Below are 19,191 nucleotides of genomic sequence, written 5' to 3' on the forward strand. Positions count from 1 at the left end.
GTCGATCGGCAACACTTGATTGGCCTACAAATAGTGGGCGGTTTTCGTCTAAGCTCCACGCCGGCACCCGCGGAAGTGCTATCTGTAGTGCGGTTAGCACTCTAGTGGACGCACGCACGCATCCATGCATCCGCAGGCCAGGCGTGGCCTGCGGGGATCAATAAAAGGAAGGCGTGCGCTCGGGCACGTCACTTCCGACTGGGACGAGTGTGTGGTTCACTGGCTGCCGCTGCGCGTCAACACCCCTGCGCAAGCGGCCATCCCTGCCTGGCAAGGCCCACACACCCCCACACAACATTGGCGACGAGCGGAGGGGGCCCAACCCTCGCCCGTACACCGTGCTGCGAGCGGAGCAGTCTGCTCGCCCCCGCGGTGCATACCGCGTGTGACCTGACGCACTTTCCTGCGTCCCGGGAGCCAGCGCGCTCCTTCCTGCCTGCCCCTTGCCTGCTGGAGGGCGCTGACCGTCCGCCCTCGCTGCCCTGCCCCAAGGGAGACGCACAGAGCGTGTGCCTGCACCGGCGACCGCCGCGGAAGGCTGAGCGGAGCGGTCCAACGAGGCGCACGTGGTGCCGATTACCACGCATCTCGCGTGGTACGCGAGGACGCCGCCCCATGCAATTCCTCACGCATTTGGGGTGAGAAAACGACGGGGAATTCCAGAAGAAAGGCCATCCCCTGTCCTGCCTCGCTACTACTGCACGCGTAGGCCTGTTGAAGCCTGGTGTTGCCCCTGCGGTCGATGCCTGCCTGATGGGAGGTCCCAAGGCCACGGTGACCACCCCTCACCCACAGACCACGTGGCACGCGGATCTGGACGACGAGCAGAGCGACGCCCCTGCCAAGGTACGCACTTTGCCGCAAGCTTGAGTGAGAGCGGGGGTGATTAAGACTTTACCTGAATAGTCCCTGTGCACCACCACCATGGGGGATGGAGATGCTGTGGCCCCCATCATCAACATCCCATTCCAGCATGCTGCCCCTGGGGTGCTGCCGCCGTTCAGTGAGGCGAGTGATCCATCTACTGCCTTGCCCCGCTGGAAAATTTGGCTGGAAAGACTCGAGAACTACTTTGTGGTCACAAGGGAGACGGATGACGCGGTAAAAAGATCGCTGCTTCTCCACTACGCAGGGGACGAGGTCTTCAGGCTCTTCAAACACCTCCCCAACCCGACGGGGGTGACCACTTACGCTGCCGCTGTTACCGCCCTAAACAACCATTTTGACCCTCAACTAAATGTGGACTTTGAAGTCTTCAAGCTAGGGCAAGCCCGTCAGCGTGAGGGCGAATCCATGGACCAGTTCCACACCAGAGTTCGGGAGCTGGCTAGCTCCACGGATGAAGACCAGCCAAGAGCCATACGACGCCAACTAATCCAGGGATGCCGAGATAAGACTCTGAGGGCCATATCCTGCGAAAACCAGGAATCTCACTAGAAGACATCCTCATCCTAGCCAGAGCACATGAACTCTCAGATGCCAGAGCAACGGCCATGGAGCAGGCCTTACACAAAACTCCCGCCAAAACGGAAACCATCAAGGTTGAGCGCGCTGATGCGGTACGACCACGACCACGTGGCCAAGTGAAGAAGGGATACCAAAGAGACACACCGCAAAGCCGCTGTGGATACTGCGGACATGAACCGCATGCAGCCAAAGACTGCCCCGCTCAAGGTCAAACCTGCGGGAACTGCGGAATCCCCAATCATTTCGCGTCAGTCTGTCGCAGAAAGAGCCAACTCAGGAATTCCAAGAAACCATGGACACCTACCAAAGCTGTCCGCCAACTATCACTTACAGATCCACCCCCGGAGAGAGCAGACAAGTTCCTACCAACAACCTATGACGAGTCAGAGTCGGAAGACGAGGAGGCGTATGTAATTTCCTTTGCTCGGGAGCTAAAACTCAGACGACGACCATAGCCAACGTGTGTAGTGCAGGTGGGAGAGAATGAGGTAAAAGCAGTCATTGACACCGGCGCCACCGTCAACGTCATGGGGCTGCAAGAATTCAACAAGCTGCGTCCTCGTCCGGAGGTCCTACGCTCCAAGACTAGAATCTTCGCCTATGGAGCAGACACTCCCCTCCCTCTGCAGGGAAAAATCATAATACCCATACGAGCTGACGAGGCTGAAGTGACCGCAACGATACACATTATCGACCGAGAAGCCGACACGCTGTTGAGCAGCCACACGGCAGAGGACTTGAAACTGATCGCCTTTGCTAACCGTATCCGGAACCATCAGGTAGAGGAATTACTGGAGAGCTTCCCTGAACTGTTTAAAGGTCTGGGGTGCATCAAATGCGACCCTATTAAGCTCCACATCGACAAGTCCGTCACCCCTACAGCCCTACGCCATCGGCGAATACCATTCCACCTGCGGCCGCTGGTGGAAAAGGAACTCGAAAAACTGGAGAATATGGGGGTCATCGAAAAAGTAACAGGACCTACCCCCTGGGTTTCCCCCATGGTCATAGTCGAAAAGCCCAAGCAACCTGGCGAGATCCGACTATGCATCGATATGCGGCTGCCGAACACCGCAATCAGAAGGGAGAGACACTTAACACCCACGATGGACGACATAATAGCCGACGTGAATGGATCGAGATGGTTCTCGAAAATCGATCTCAATGCGGGCTACCACCAACTGCCCCTTGCTGAGGAAAGCCGCTTCATTACTACGTTCAGTACCCACCTTGGCCTCCGGCGGTACAAACGCCTCAACTTTGGAATATCTTCGGCAGCGGAGGTATTCCAGAATACCATCAGGGAGCAGCTGTAAGGACTGCCGGGGATCATCAATGTAAGCGACGATATCCTCATCCATTCCGCCACCGCATCCGAACATTATAAACAGCTGCGGGATGTGTTAAAAAGACTAAGCACCTATGGAGCAACCCTCCATAAAGAAAAATGCCAATTTTTCCAATCGTCGATCGAATTCTTTGGTTATGTTTTCAACCAGGAAGGGGTCCAAATTGATCCACGGAAGTCAAAATCCATCAAAGACGCCCCAGCGCCGAAATCTCCAACGGAGGTGAGGAGCTTCCTCGGGATGGCCACGTACTGTGGCCGCTTCATACCGGGACTGGCAACCCGCAGCGAGCCCCTCCGAGCACTAACGAAGACGGATGCCACTTGGACATTGGGCCCAAAGGAACACGATGCATTTCAGGGCATAAAAGACGCCCTCCTTGAAAACGCAACGCTCTCATACTTTGACCTCGCAAAGCGGACCGAGGTCATCGTGGACGCAAGCCCTGTGGGCCTTGGAGCAGTCCTGACACAAGAACATGAACCAGGAAAATGGACGGCTCTGGCTTTTGCCAGTAAGGCGCTAACCCCGACCGAGACCAGATATGCACAGATAGAGCGAGAGGCCCTAGCAATCAAGTGGGCCTGCAGCCACTTTCATCTTTATCTACAGGGACAATCGTTTGTGATGGTCACCGATCATCAACCCTTAGTGCCGCTCTTCAAGGGCACTGCTCCCCATCCGCCGCCACGCATTGAGAGGTGGGTGATCCAGCTGCAAACATACGACATGGAAGTGGTATACAGACCGGGAGCCAAAAACCCAGCCGACTACCTATCGAGTCACCCACTACCTCAAGAGCCAGCAGCTGCTGATGGAGATTGCGAAGAATATGTCCAGTGGGTAGCACTCACATCCTGCCCCCAATGCATGACCATCGAGGAAATCAAGGAGGCAACAGTGGATGATAACCCGTACACGAGGTCACTGCAAGCAGTACAAGAGGGATCCTGGACTGACTACTTGCATCCCCCCCAACACCTGGACAGCCTCGGATAAGGAAGCCCTCACGAAATTCTGGCACATCCGTCACGAGCTCAGCGCCACGGAAGAGGGTATACTGCTGAGAGGGACACGCCTAGTGATACCTAAACGCCTCAGACACCGAGCTACCCAGCTCGCGCATGGGGGCCACCAGGGTGCCACGAAAATGAAGGCGCGCATGCGCGAGAAGGTGTGGTTCCCCGAACTAGAAAACACCGTGGAAGAGTATGTCAAGAACTGCATGTCCTGCCAGCTGATTAGTGATCCTGAAAGGCCGGTCCCCATAATTACTGAAGAAGCATGCACGACCCCGTGGTCTAAAGTCAGCGTGGACTTTGGAAGCTTCCCCGGAGAGGGCCACACCCTGGTAGTCATTGACTCGTACTCCAAATACCCCATTGTGGAAAGAGTGCCATCCACGGCGTTCACCCACGTAGGGCCAGCGCTAGAAAAAATATTCTCTTTGTTTGGATTCCCCGGCGAGGTCAAAAGTGACAACGGGCCACCATTCCAGGGAACGTAATTTGCCACATTCTTGAAAACCAGAGGCATCACCCACCGGCGCATCACTCCCCAGTGGCCACAAGCCAATGGAGAGGCGGAAAGGTTCATGCGGACTCAATAAAATGTTCAGGATTGCAGTGGTAGAGGAAGCCGACCCGGAGCAAAGACTGCACGAGTTTGAGAGAATATCGAGGAACGCCCCACTGCACTACTCAGAAGAGCCCGTGGTCCCTCATGTTTCAAGGCCAACGCAGAGACCTCGCACCCATCTCCACAGGACCGACACTGGTGAGGGACGACATGAGGGAGGTTCAGGAACGCCGACGCAGGAACAACATGCGAGCGAGCCACCGGCGCAGAGCGACACCAAAGCAACTACATCGAGGAGATCGGGTTGTCATCAGGAACAGACGCCCAGGGGGGAAATTTCAAACATTCTATGAACCAGGCCCGTGGACTGTAACCAACACGAAGGGAACCATGGTGACTGCCAGCAGGGAGGGAGAAGAAGTTTCGAGAAACACCTCATGGTTCAAAATGGTCCCTCCTAGCTCGAGCGCGGACACCGAATCCATAGATGGAACCAACGAGCCACCCCGAGCAGCGACACAAGAAGAAGAGGGCAGCTCAATACATGACACCCGAGGGCCGGTGCCAGAGCCGGGAGGGGGAACATCGATCATGTCCACCCCCATCCGGAATCCATCGCGCAGCGGGGAACGAGGGCCAGGCCGCACCCCCCGAAACAGTCTGAGGCCCAATCCCCGCCCAAGTCAAAGACTCAACGACTACGCCTGTCAGCTGAGACCCTGAAGCCGTCAAAGGGACACGCAAGTACAGAGCGCCTGATCTAATTCATTGTGGCATTATGAACAGTTTGGTTTGAACACTTTCGAATTTGTGTATAGTTGGATAGAGATGTAGTGCGGTTAGCACTCTAGTGGACGCACGCACGCATCCATGCATCCGCAGGCCAGGCGTGGCCTGCGGGGATCAATAAAAGGAAGGCGTGCGCTCGGGCACGTCACTTTCGACTGGGACGAGTGTGTGGTTCACTGGCTGCCGCTGCGCGTCAACACCCCTGCGCAAGCGGCCATCCCTGCCTGGCAAGGCCCACACAACACTATCCAGCAGACCCCACGATACGGAGAATCGTTAAGAGACTGAAGGTATGTCGTCCCGCTGAAGGATAAGCTGTAGTTTAGAATCCGTCTAGATATAAAAAAAACTGCAATAGCAAGACAGAGGCTCAATAACGTTACTCTCTTATGTTTTATCCAGATCCCTTATCCGTCACAAACAATCAACAAAGACCAATAATTTCTCCACAAAATAAAAGGTATAATGATAACGATAAGATAAGCAATAAAATTAAGACATCATGCCTTGTTGAATAATGGTATATGATTGCGCTATCTGATAATATTTCAGAAAATGCAAGAAAGACTTGGATTACCCCAAATAATGAGGAACATTAGAAGTTTTACCCGAAATAGAGCACAATAAGGACGATATAATCTCTGCGCAAAAGATCTATTTTCCCGGCACCTGAACTGAGGTAGGATAACATGACCCTATGTGTCTGTCTATACTAATAAGTAGAACCGGTACCCCTTTATTCCATCGTGGTACATAGATAATAATTGACTAAATAAGGAGGAAGTAACCAGAAACTAATATGAAATATGTTATTTAGATTTAAAACGCAGACTAGCATGTAGTACGCAAACAGAATATAGGAACATTAAGATTAATAACCAACATTCTAAAAGTATCTTTGCTTTTGCTTAAAAACACTACTATCCATAAAATAAAAAAAAAAAGGCTGTTTCGATTTAGATCATTATGTGGATACATACTGGAGGACAATATGCACTGAGGTATTTATGATCTTCTCTCTCCGTAAAATCCATCTTGTAACAACCACAGACAACGAGGGGCACTAAAAGGGAATAAAATACTCCAGGTAATTGCGCATATATGAACACTATCTTATGCTAATAAAGATCTTAAAAAATCGTTTGGTATCTAAATAAGATCGTTATTATTTTTCTTTCCAGTGTTTTTGATGACATTCTACAGATACCAAAAATAATCAATCAGTTGTTTTGAAAAAATCAGAGTCCACGCTTCATCATAATAAGTTTAAGTGAGTAAATAAGTAGTTCTATACCAGAAATTCACTAACATCTAGAATATTACCCTCTGCTCTATTTTCCTCTGAACATCTCTTAAAAAAACCCCTTTTCTACCACTGTTCTATTATCTATCTGTGTGATGAGAAATGTAAGATAATGTAAAAGAAATGTAGTCCAATAGAAATAAGGCTAAGAAAGGGTTGTAATAATTCAGAATGTTTCAAAAGAAATGCTACAAATGACTGTTTCCGATAATGTAATGAATGAGCTCATGAAGATATCATAGAGTAAATGTGACCTTTTTTGCCAGTACACTTTATATAAAGATGCAGTTTCATTATGAAATAGAAATCAACCGACCCTAGACTAACAAAGTTGGTTTAAATAAAAAAAGATATACTTTACTCGACCTTGTAGTATATGCTTAGACAGTATATATATATATATCATTGATTCACAAATATTGATATTTGCACTCTATATTTTTTTATTCTTCTCTGTGTAGGTTTATGTTGCACACCAGTCTATATGTTATATACGAATGACGGCCACCTGACGAAGGCCCTTTGGCCGAAACGCGTTGTGTTCCATTCTACCGCATTTGCCTTCTTCAAAAAAATTCTTTTCCACCGACTGAATATATTGTATAGCACCTTTTTGTACTTGTGTTGATATTGTTTTGTTTTCTGTTAATATATGTATTATATGTCATGGAATACTATTTATATGAATCATAGACGTTTTTATTAACTAAGTGAGATAAAAATGATAAAAATCTTTTTCTAAATATCGAAAAATACAAAAAGTAAATACATAGAATGAAAAATAAATTAATCAAACAATTTTGATATATTTCTGTCTCAGCGAATTATTATTGTTCATTACATAGAATTTGAAATAGGGTCATAATTAGGGCGGTAAAATTATCATTGGTTTGCTATATAGTTTCTTTCTCAAATTGTAAAGAGACAATGCTCCATGAGAGGGAGAAACACAAGATTGACAAAATGGGACACCAATAGGAAGCAGGCAAATAAATGACATGGAAAGTTAGCCAATGGTAAAAAATGGGCGGGCTCCAAGCCCCTTTATGTTCTTGGTTAGCCACAATAGGCCTCGCAACAGACGGCACATGCACTGTTTAGTAGGCTCAACATAAAAAGAAGCAAACGCATTTTTCAAATGGTGGAGCTGTTGGAGACACAAAAACAGCTTGGTGCAGTGGGGAATAATGGTTTGTCCAGTGAGTTGGAAAACATTCTCTCAGGCATTTTGATGTGCACTTATTATAAGCTTTAATTTCCTGGTATCAGGAGCGCTTGAATGAGACACCTAAAGTGAATCATTACTTCATTCCAGATTACTTTACGGCATCACAGCACTCATCTCTTATTACCGATAACAGACCATCTCCTGGAAAAGCACAACAGCATTATCAACTTGGATCACTTCCAGTATCCGAGCCCTGATAGGCTCACTGGCTTCCATACGCAGTGAGGGCGAGGACTCCCCTGGGAACGCTCTCTCTAACTGCAACAAAACCATGTCTCAGGACACATGAACTCTGCAGTCTTCACCTCATGGCTGGCCAGGAGGAAGGAGCGAGTCGAAGACAACAAAGGCAGATAGAGGAGGGAAGGAAGAGAGGGGGGGGAGCAGAAATGATAAATGAGACAAGCCAAGCAGGGGAGGAAAGAATAAGGACAAAGTGGATGCTATTTTTAGACATACCGAGCGCTTGATGCAAAGCGCGCTACTGTAATATCCCACCAGTAACCACCTATGTTAAAGTGGTTCTCATCAGCATAGTCCCAAGAAGGACACACCTATTTATGACCAATACAGTCCTTAATTTGTAAAAATAAAGGAATGCCGGTGCCCTCGTCAGAAGGCCACTGTATTCATTGACCCTGCCAGTGCTGCCACTAACAGAACCAGCACAACTACTAAACATCAGACCCACAAGTGTAACGATCCAGAGTATTTGAGCCCCCCCAAAGCTATAAGAATGGATTTGGCGGAAAGTATTAGTCAAATTGAATGTATTTTGAACTAATAAACAACTGTTGTGTTCATCTCTAATTTAGACGAACCGTAGTGTCATGTGTCAGACTGTCATAAGTGCCAGGTGCGAGCACTGGAAACCATCACCAAAAATTAAGCACTGGACCAAAGATGATCACATTTTAGACCAGTCACACACTAGAGTAAAAATGCTATTTCTTCATGTAATTAAGATACCATTGACCGAGTACCCATACAACTTGCCAACGTGGTGTAACATTCAGGCTAGCTGCGGCTGCTCCATTGTTCTCTCATGCAGGTATGGAACGAACTTAAGGGATTCAAAAGCAAACTCTGCAGGATGAACCCAGCAAGTCTTGTGAACGAACATCTGTCCATCACTTTGCCTTGAATGTGCACTGCTGTTCTGTAAACCGTCATACTGTAGCAAATTCATAAATAAACTAACAACTACCTGGGTGTGTGGTCTACTCAGGCTATCCACGTAGTCTCACGTTTACCTAACACAGACTCAAATTCACAAGCGTTGAAATAGGTCTCGCGTTTGCAAATGTTAAAGCTATTGGCATTGTAAATGACAATGCCTTTTATTTATCTGTTTTGCTAATTAACACGTGCATAAAAGCAATTGTCATTTAATGCAAATAGCTCAAACTCTTGTAAATGCGAGACTTATTCAAAGGAGCGGCCGCCATTGTCCCGGGTTCTAAGAAAGTGAAAGCGCGCATGGCACGTTGAATGTTGCAGGAAACCATGTTGTGCATGCAGTAGGAGAAACTTATTAAAGAAAATAATGCTTACAGACTGAATAACCGAAGTAAAAGGACGAGACCTCATGGGAGGCTACAAATGAAGACAAGGTGGTAAAAAGGAGGAACTGAAAAGCCAATTAACCCCTTCCCTGCGGTGGCTATTCCGCCGCAGTGCTAAGGGGGAGGGGCGGAAGAGCGACGGGCGCATGCTGGTGACGGAACCGCTCCGTCACCAGCGTCGGTTGCGCTGTGCTTATGACGGAGCGGTTCCGCCATGGCCCCGCCCACTCAATAGAACGCTCAGCGCAGGCGCGGAATTCGCGCCGCACATGAGCGGCGGGCGGGCCATGACGGTTCCGTCATCAGCACTTAAGGGGTTAACGAATCAGAAGCCAGCATTTATGAAGGGCAATGGCACAAGTCAATAACAAATATGGACAGAGAGTGGGCGGGGTTTCAATTCCATACTCCAATACAGCATGCCGCAGAGCAGCGCAAGTGCTGCCCAGAGTCGACCAAAAAAGATAGCAACAACTGAGTTGCGTCAAGTGCAATCTTAGGTGTATCCTAAGGATCAATGACAAGAGGTTACGGTTATCCAACAAACTGGTGACTAATTGAGGAATTTCTTGATTTTAAAGTCACGCAAACCTACACAATAAGTGTTGTTCCCAGTGCACAGGCCCATCCAAGCTTTGGAGGAGATTTCCAACTTTAAGTAGGCTAACAATGCACTGCAGGACTACTACCACTCTGCATATTTAGCTTGCATGGATTTCTCACAATATGGAAATTCACACGGCTAAAACAAGTGTAAATGTGGAGCTGTGCATGCAAACTTATTTCTTTTTTCTCCTACAGAGAACACAAGATTCACTGTGAATATACCCTTCCCCGGACAGCGCAAATAAATATCAGGGTTTCCTTAACAAAATGGAACAGGCCTTTACACGGAGCACAATTGTGTGCTTTTCTTGGGTCGTTACACTACCCTAGAAAATCTAAATTTGTTTTACATTATATTTCCATGCAACTTTGCCTTCTTGGATAACACCCCTTCTATTAACTCAATTCTCAACATATCGGCCTCACTCCATAATAACTATAAACCCACATATTTATTTGGAAAATATATACAAATATAAAATATGTAAAATCGATATTCAGAATAGACTGTAGAATGCATGTGGACATACTTAACGATTGGGACCCATTACTAAAACAGTGCTACCCGAATATATATAATTGATTTTTACCATTTGCTTTCTTGTGTGATGTGCATATGAAGATCACATGGTCATTCATGTGGACACAAGAGGACTACTTGCTCTTAGGTGTTGAGATCACGGTCTGGTGCAGTTCATGGTTGACACACACACTTATTAGCAAGGCGTGTATTTACAAAAACACCTCTGGCTCACTGAGTGGAAACCATCACAGAGCTCCCATGATTATACTGCACCCAAGCGTTTATGGTTCACTGCCAGGGAACTTCCCTCTATTCTCGACATAGTCCACACCCCTGCGCACGCAGGAAGGCGCCCGGCTTGCCACCGACTCATACCAGGGAACTACCTTCAATATTTAACCTATGCCAGACAGGCACACCTTGCCCAGCAGCGGGTTGCTTACTACTTTGGCCTGGCGATTTCCCTCACGTTAGACTGCGGAAGTGACGAAGTAACTGCGACTAGGGATTTATTCTGATCCCAAACACTAGGCAGGGGTCACAAACCCTGTAAAACACTTTTGGGCCCCTCTTGCCACGCCCAGACTCACACAGGACAGACTGATGCCCAAATTGTTGTGAGGGTCCACCAAAGGACACGCTTGCGCAAAGTGTGGGATCAGTGCTATGCTATGAAGCAGGTTAAGAAGGACTGAAAACGGGACATACTTTTGCTTAATAAACATTGCTGGTTTGTAGCCAATGATACCCGTGGAGCAGAATCTACACGTAACAGACTAGATTCTTGCTCGTACACCTTGTTTGTGCAGACAATACAGTCCAAGTGGTTCGGAGGCCCAAGACTGCGGTGGGCCACATACTGGCATGCCTGTGATGTGACCAGTAGATTCACCTGTAGATCTTTCCCTGCCCTCATTGAGCTTCTTTACAGAAGAATGTTTAGGGGCAAGACCTAGAACATTCATGGTCAACAACGGTCAATGTGATGGACCTACTATGGTAGACTCGTACTACTGTACACGCAGTTGCAACAGCTGAAGAGACCTGGATCACAAGATTGTGCTGACAATGTTTGTGCATTATTTCGTTGTACCCCGTCTATTGTGAAGACTTAATTGAAACACACACAGAGGTTTTCGTTATCCATACAGTGGCTTCTTGCCTCTTCAGACACCAATGGATGGGACTAGACATTTAAGCAGCTAAAGGTCATGCATAAATCAGTGATCCTTGTACGTTAATGCAGCAAGTGCTTGTCGACATCAAACAGAATCTGAGGTGACTACCACAACAGAATGTGCTACAATGAAGAGACAAGACCAGCTGGCATGCAAACATCATGGGCTGGGACAAAGGAGATGGAGCAATAAGGTATGGAATGACTGGGATATCCTTCTCCACCTATGTGGCAACCTTTAATACTCAGATGATCTAAGATTAGTAGCTCAAGGAGGGGCAGTCCTCAGTGTGATACAGGTGGTTTAGAAGAAGTATATGGAAGCAAGAAGGGTCGAGGCAGAAGGCATGAGGAAGGAGGATCCCACAATCTGCCTCCACTACTTCAAAGCCGCAGAGATTGGATTTCTAACCCCATGGTGCAAGGACTTAGTTGAAAGCACCAACAATTTTTTTAAACCAGTTGGAGGGCATCCTATACACAAACCATTAACATTAAGCAAGACTCTGCGGGTGATGTTTCCTTGTCATGACAAGAATGGGGAGAGGTGGGTGGGGAAGGGCAAAAGAGCTAAGGAGACTCAATCCCTGTTCAGTCTGACTGCTTTAGGCATTTGGATAATTTAAGGTTATATGTTAAGGGCAGGCAAGGATGCAGCCTATGTGACAGAGGTGAGATGAGGTGCATAGCTTGAAAGCATCCTTTTGATCTATCCAGCATCAATGTTTACCTGAGGGAGTTGGAGTTGTCAGGACAGAGGGAAAACAGGGTTGCCAGGCTGTGGCCGGGTGAAAGCATGGAGGAGAGATGGGAGATTACATGTCTACTCCATAGGGCTACAATCAAAAGGGAATTAGTTCCTTTCTGTGGAACCACAGAAAGGAACTAATTCCCTTTTGATTGTTGCTATATTTCCCAGTCCTTTCTGGGTTTGTTAGGGAAAACTCTTTTGTTCAACTTACTCCATAGGGCTGCCAAGCTGTCAATGATCCTTAGATTCACCTACGCCACCTACGGCCGGATAGGACGGGTTGGTCAGGGGCTGGAAATGCAGAGAAGAGGTTTGGGAGTGAAAAGGGGAAGTGGAGGAAAAGAAACTGTGGAAGAGATGTTAATCGTAATTAATGTTACATCCAGCTGCAATCAATAGTAGGATCACCTTAGCTTATGTTTTGAAGGTAGGAGAAAGGCGTGAAGTGGGTGGACTGCTGGTAGCATCACAGGAGTTAGGGGAAAAGTGGCTATATGCTTCAACTATGGTACGCTTAACATTGTTCGTTGCAAGGTATAACATTTGGGGTCAGGTGACAAGCTCACCAGCACAGCTTTACCCAAAATATAATGGGACTGTAAGATAACCTTCCACAAGATACTAAACACCTTGTGATAATCCTATTTGTAATACACCGAATGTCCGAAGGATTTTGTTTGAGGGCTTCGAGGCTTTTGCAACTTAGTACACAGATCCAAATCCATTTTTTTAATATTATTCTGTTTTAGGCTAGCACAATGTAAGTAACATGCCAGGCCTTTGTGCAATAGCCATAAAGAAAGACTTGGCCATGCTGCACGCATAATAAAATGCAGTGGACCAATTATATGAACAGAAAAATAAGAATCAATTTATGTAAGGGCATTTTTCAGTCCCTTGTAATCAAGGTATTCCAAGGATCATAGTAACGACCCGTTCCGTTGACAGGGAATGGCTATCAGTCCAGCCTCATCCCGTTTGAAACGTTGGTTACACTCACGTCAAGTTGAATAAAGTCCTTTTGCACAAAATGCATCATTACTGGACCAATTGTTGATGTTTTCATGAATGTTCCGTCTGTTGTACAGCAAAGGAATTGCCTTACAAAGATTCTGGGCAGATGAGGACGGGAGAATAGAGTGAAGAACATATGCTAATACGTGTAGAATTTTGGTATGCACCATATTTTGTGCTATAATGTCATGTACTATGCCCTCCATTTGCACTACATTACTCACTCATGTCAAGTGTGTCAGTTATCCTGGTTTCCAACGTCGATGACTTTACCATAATGTATACCAATGGAAAAACCACTATCATATACTGAATTCTGGATGGGTTTTCGTCTAGAACAAGAACCCGTTCCACCAAGAGTTGTCCAGTGACTTTACAAAGTATGTGATAAGCCGAGAGTGTGCTCACTTTGTGTCACAAGGTGAGACACAAATGAAGAATTATGAAGCAGCTCCGATCTGAAAGCTCTGACTCTATAGTGTCATGTAAAAACAACAGTTGATGGACAGAATACAGAACAATGTCATACATTCACCCCAGTACAGAGATCTGGGCCTAAATCCATCGTTTTTTTGCTCACCATGCCATTCCAGTTTGAACCCAGCCATATGCAAATCAGTCTTGACCCTGTGCCCCATGGGAACAGTCAAGCCCGAACTGCCAAGCCAGGTCCTCCTTGGACTGGAAACAAGCATCCAAGGACCGGTTTCGGGCTTTCAGCCCTCATCAGCCTGGATAGCTTGATTCCAGGGGCATGGAGAGCACAGGACTCACGTCTGAGCATACCCGTCCCACCACTCGGGGTGACAAATGCAAAAAAACAACAGGTGATGGACAGAATGCAGAACAATGTTGGACACTAGTGTAGGCTCTGAGTCCCTTGCCTTCACTATCAAGCTGACTTCGCATCAAGCTTTTAAAGGGCTGCTGGTATATAGACCTCCAGGACCTGTGGGCTCTTTTTTCGAGGACCTCCAGGTTGCCATCTCTGGATTGGCTTTGTCTGCGCAGCATTGTTTGCTGGCAGGTGATTTCAATTTTCATTTGGATGTAGCTGAGGACTCGGACTCAAACAAATTGTTTGACATTACTGCCCCATTGGGCCTTGCTCCTGCTCTGACTGGCCCCACTCATGACAAGGGACACACCCTGGATCAAGTGTTCTCGTCGATCCCTCTAGCTGATATTGAACTTCTCCCGGTGCTATGGTCTGATCACAGGTTGATCAGGTTCTCCATATTGGGGAGAGAGCAACTACCCAGCGCCCCCCCTGTACAGCCTAGATCTGCCTCTAGGGCATTACACAGAGTGACGCCTGAGCTGTTAGCTCAGGCGCTTGTCGACCACCCGTGCCCCCTCTCGGGTGACCTGGAGCTGGACACAGAGGCTTTGCAGGGCTGGCTGGTAGAGAGGCTAAATGATTTGGCCCCTGTAATGGCCCCTCGGCCCATGGCCAAGCGATTGTCTGCGCCGTGGTTTACAGAGGCGCTGCGTATCGATCGTAGCCAGTGTAAGGTGGCTGAGAGGGCATGGCGCTCTCAGTATGAAGAGTAGGCCAGACTTGCTTACAGGTTGGCGATTAAAGCCTACCATCACAACATTCTCTGTGCTAAAAAGGAATATCTTGCCAGAAGGATAGAGGCGGCCTCTAACTCATGCAAGGAGATTTTTACTGTGGTGAGGGCGTTTACGGCTCCTAGATCTAATCTGCCTCAAATAGTGCCATCTGAGTCGCGGGTCTGCGATCTTGCCAGGTTCTTTACGGATAAGATCAAATCGATCCAGGCCTCCTTTCCAGAGAGGCCCAATGAAGGGTCTCTTAGCATTGGGGTGGGACCTGTTCCATCGTCCACGCCAGATGTTGTCTTGGCGGAGTTCCCCCCTGTTTCCATCGATGCTTCCCTTGTCCTTCTGGCCAGTCTTAAATCAGGCTCGCCACTAGACCCCTGTCCGGCCAAATTTTTGGACAGGATGGCGCCGGTGGTGAACCCACTGGTCAATCCTTTATTAAACGTGTCTTTGCGGGAGGGGAGGGTCCCTCGGGCCTGGAAAAGGGCTATGGTGATCCCCCTCCTTAAGAAGCCTGGATTAGATGCCGGGGTTTTGGCCAATAACAGGCCAATTTCCCTCCTCCCGGCTCTGGCCAAGATCACGGAGAAGCATGTGCAGGGCGTTCTTTCTAGTTTTCTAGAATCGAATGACCTGCTGCACCCCTCGCAATCCGGATTCCGGCCCAATTTAAGCACGGAGACGGCACTCCTGGAGGTGTCAGAGGTTATTCGGGAGACACTGGACGCAGGAGGCAAGGCCATGCTAGATCTGTCGGCGGCCTTTGACACCGTCCCCCACGAGGCGCTTCTCGCCAGACTATGACATCGGTCTTAGGGGGACGGTGCTCAAATGGTTTACATCTTTTCTTGAGGGCCGCCGACAAACGGTCTGGGCCTCCCCGAGCTCCGCGGAGATTCCGCCTTTGGGAGTCGAAGTTCCACTTGGTTCTTTGTTGAGCCCGACTCTTCTTAATATCTTTATGACCCCACTGGCGGCACTGGTGGAGTCTTTTGGGGCCCAGATCCTGTCCTATGCGGATGACACGCAACTACTCTTCACTTGCAGGAAAGATCAGGCATTTGATGGAGAGAGCATCCGGGGTTGCCTGGGGATGGTCTTTGATTGGTTCCAGCGGAGTAGCCTCAAGGCCAATTCCAACAAGTCTGAGGTTTTGCTCTTTGGCTGCGCCACTGACCCTGAATGGCGCGAAGGGTGGCCAGTGGACATATGTCCCCCTGCTCAGCCATCTCAGGTGGCCAAAAATCTGGGAGTCAAGTTTGACAACAACCTCACGCTAAGATCACACATTCTTGGTCTGACGGGCACTTGTTTTGGCATCCTGAGGATGCTCCGGAAGTTTTTGCCGCTGCTCACAGAAGAGCATAGAAAGGTCACTGTGCAAGCCTTAATAGGCTCCAGATTGGATTATGTCAACGCCCTATATTTAGGGCTCCCGGACTATCTGGTTCAGCGGCTGCAGGTGGTGCAGAACTCCGCGGCTCGCGCCATTTATGGCCTTCATTGGCCCAGCGAGAGCTTCCGGGTTGTTACAGGTGCTCCACTGGCTGCCTATCCAGAAGCGGATTATGTTTAAAACTTTGACTCTGGTGCATAAAGCACTTTTTGGCTCGGGAGCTAGGTATCTGCAGCGTAGGCTTGCCTTTTATCGCCCGGCTCGTTCACTGCGGTCGGAATCCCTGTTCACGGCCGTGGTCCCTCGAGTGAGGAAGGCTCGCACTGGGGGTCGTTCCTTCAGTCTCAGGGCCCCCCAGTTGTGGAACTCCTTACCTCTGACTCTACGTAGCACTCCCAATTTGCTCCTGTTTAGGAAGAGCCTTAAGACCTGGCTTTTTAACCTTTAGGCTGTTTTTCCTTTTTGTTTTTGTTTTAGATTGTTATGTTTGTTTACGCTGAGCTGCCTGCATAAATCGCCGGGACACTCTTTCTGAGTAGCCGTGCGCTATACAAATAAAAGTATAACATAACATAACATAACAATGTCATACAATTACCCCAGTACAGAGATCTGGGCCTAAATCCATTGTTTTTTTGCTCACCATGCCATTCCAGTTTGAACCCAGCCATATGCAAATCAGTCTTGACCCTGTGCCCCATGGGAACAGTCCAGCCCGAACTGCCAAGCCAGGTCCTCCTTAGACTGGAAACAAGCATCCAAGGACCGGTTTTGGGCTTTCAGCCCTCATCAGCCTGGATAGCTTGATTCCAGTGGCATGGAGAGCACAGGACTCACGTCTGAGCATACCCGTCCCACTCGGGGTGACAAATGCAAAAACAACAATTGATGGACACAATGGAGAACAATGTCATACATTCACCCCAGTACAGAGATCTGGGCCTAAATCCATCGTTTTTTTGCTCACCATGCCATTCCAGTTTGAACCCAGCCATATGCAAATCAGTCTTGACCCTGTGCCCCATGGGAACAGTCCAGCCCGAACTGCCAAGCCAGGTCCTCCTTAGACTGGAAACAAGCATCCAAGGACCGGTTTTGGGCTTTCAGCCCTCATCAGCCTGGATAGCTTGATTCCAGTGGCATGGAGAGCACAGGGCTCACGTCTGAGCATACCCGTCCCACTCGGGGTGACAAATGCAAAAACAACAATTGATGGACACAATGGAGAACAATGTCATACATTCACCCCAGTACAGAGATCTGGGCCTAAATCCCTCGCTCACTTTGCCACTGGATTCAAGCAAGCTTGGCTGAAGACTGCTGTAATGCCATAAACCGGTCCTAGGAAGCTTGAATCCGGTCCAGGGAAGGCATGGCTTGGCAGTTTACGCTGGACTGTTCCCATGAGGCACAGGGTCGGACTCATTTGCATATGGCCATTTCTGAACTGGGGTGGCAGAGTGGGCTAAAGAACGGTGATGGATTAAACCCAGATCTGTTGACTGGGTGTGAGTGTTTGATTGGTTGGTTCAGATGCTCCGTCCATCACCACCCCCTTTTGTACCGCTCTATAGTGTCATGTCCCACTGCAGCTCGAAGTACCTTTGTGTGGAGTCCATGGAGAAGAGACAAGTCAGCTATGGTAACTGCACTGTACAAATTCACTAACCAAGTAATCAATCAAGTTGGCCCAAGCAGCATATAAAGCCTGCCTGGGCTCTTCTCCTGCCCTTCTGGATCTTATTTCCATACTTTTCCAGATTTTCCAGCATCTCAGTCACTAGGTCGTGAGGATCAGTTACTCAGCATAGGTTGGAGTGGAAGTGGCATTTAATAGTGGCTCTACTTTAAGTAAGAGGATGCACATCCCATTGGAGAGTGTGTTGCCTCTCAAAAGACATGCCAAGTCAGATCAACAGGCTCGCTAAGCTCCAGAGATATCAAGCATGGGACATCAAGGATTATCACATAGTATTTAAAATAAACAAAAGCATTATTATTACCTATTTTGTTGTACAAATAGATTTTGAGAACTATAAGTGATGTTCGCAGGTTGAGTATTTTCAAGATTTTTTTCATACACTACGCCAACATCTTCCACAACTGCTCTGTCTGACATACGCACACATTTGTGGTCCTAAACGGCTAACAACTGCACGCCTGGTGTTTGTGAAGAAAGGCTTGAGCGCTTCAAACAGAACAGTGCAGGATGCTATGTAAACCACCCGCCCATGTCAAACTAATAGTTGCTATCTATGTTGTTCACATGCCTGCTGATCTAGCAATAATACAAACAAAAACTATAAGGTAATATAACTGTTATACTAAGCTGCCCGGCACATTCGTCACATTTTTACTTAGTTTAACATTTGTCCATTGTTTAATGGCAGGGTGTACTTTTTCACAAAGAACATGAAAACCAACACTTCAATCTATCCGAAGGCCTATCCTAAGACATTATCTGGGACAGGCAGAAAGATGGCTTAAGAAGTCAAAGGCTCACCAGGGTAATTTGCCGGTCATACGTTCGAATCCATGCAAGGCCAACCCAGCCTTGTTATTCTATGGTCTGCAAATCGAATACCATTAAACTGGTTATAAACTGTTATTTAGAGAACATAAAACAGAATGGGCGCACTCTGACTAACAGTGAAATGTTATTATGAAGTGTTAAATTGCTCCTAAATATTCCTGTATCTTTATCTTCAACTCTACCTGCTCCTACTTTCAGGAAAGCATTAAAGAGCCACCTAGATATTGATGCAAGAAACACCGCACCCATAAACCCGCATCTTTTAAATATGCACCCTCTGAAGTGTAAATGCCAGAGGACCCCTACGACAGCTTTGACAAAATAGTTAGTGTACCCAGATGTT

At 47.8% G+C, this 19,191-nt stretch overlaps 1 protein-coding gene across 1 annotated transcript in view; it reads right to left on the bottom strand.

The window, feature by feature from the left end:
* TNFRSF21 (TNF receptor superfamily member 21) overlaps positions 1–19,191 on the bottom strand; it is a 193,856-nt gene that overhangs the window by 100,837 nt on the left and 73,828 nt on the right. The gene's annotated exons all lie outside the window — the stretch shown is intronic.

This window comes from Lissotriton vulgaris, chromosome 6 (genome assembly GCF_964263255.1).
Source record: "Lissotriton vulgaris chromosome 6, aLisVul1.2, whole genome shotgun sequence".
Lineage (NCBI taxonomy): Eukaryota > Metazoa > Chordata > Amphibia > Caudata > Salamandridae > Lissotriton > Lissotriton vulgaris.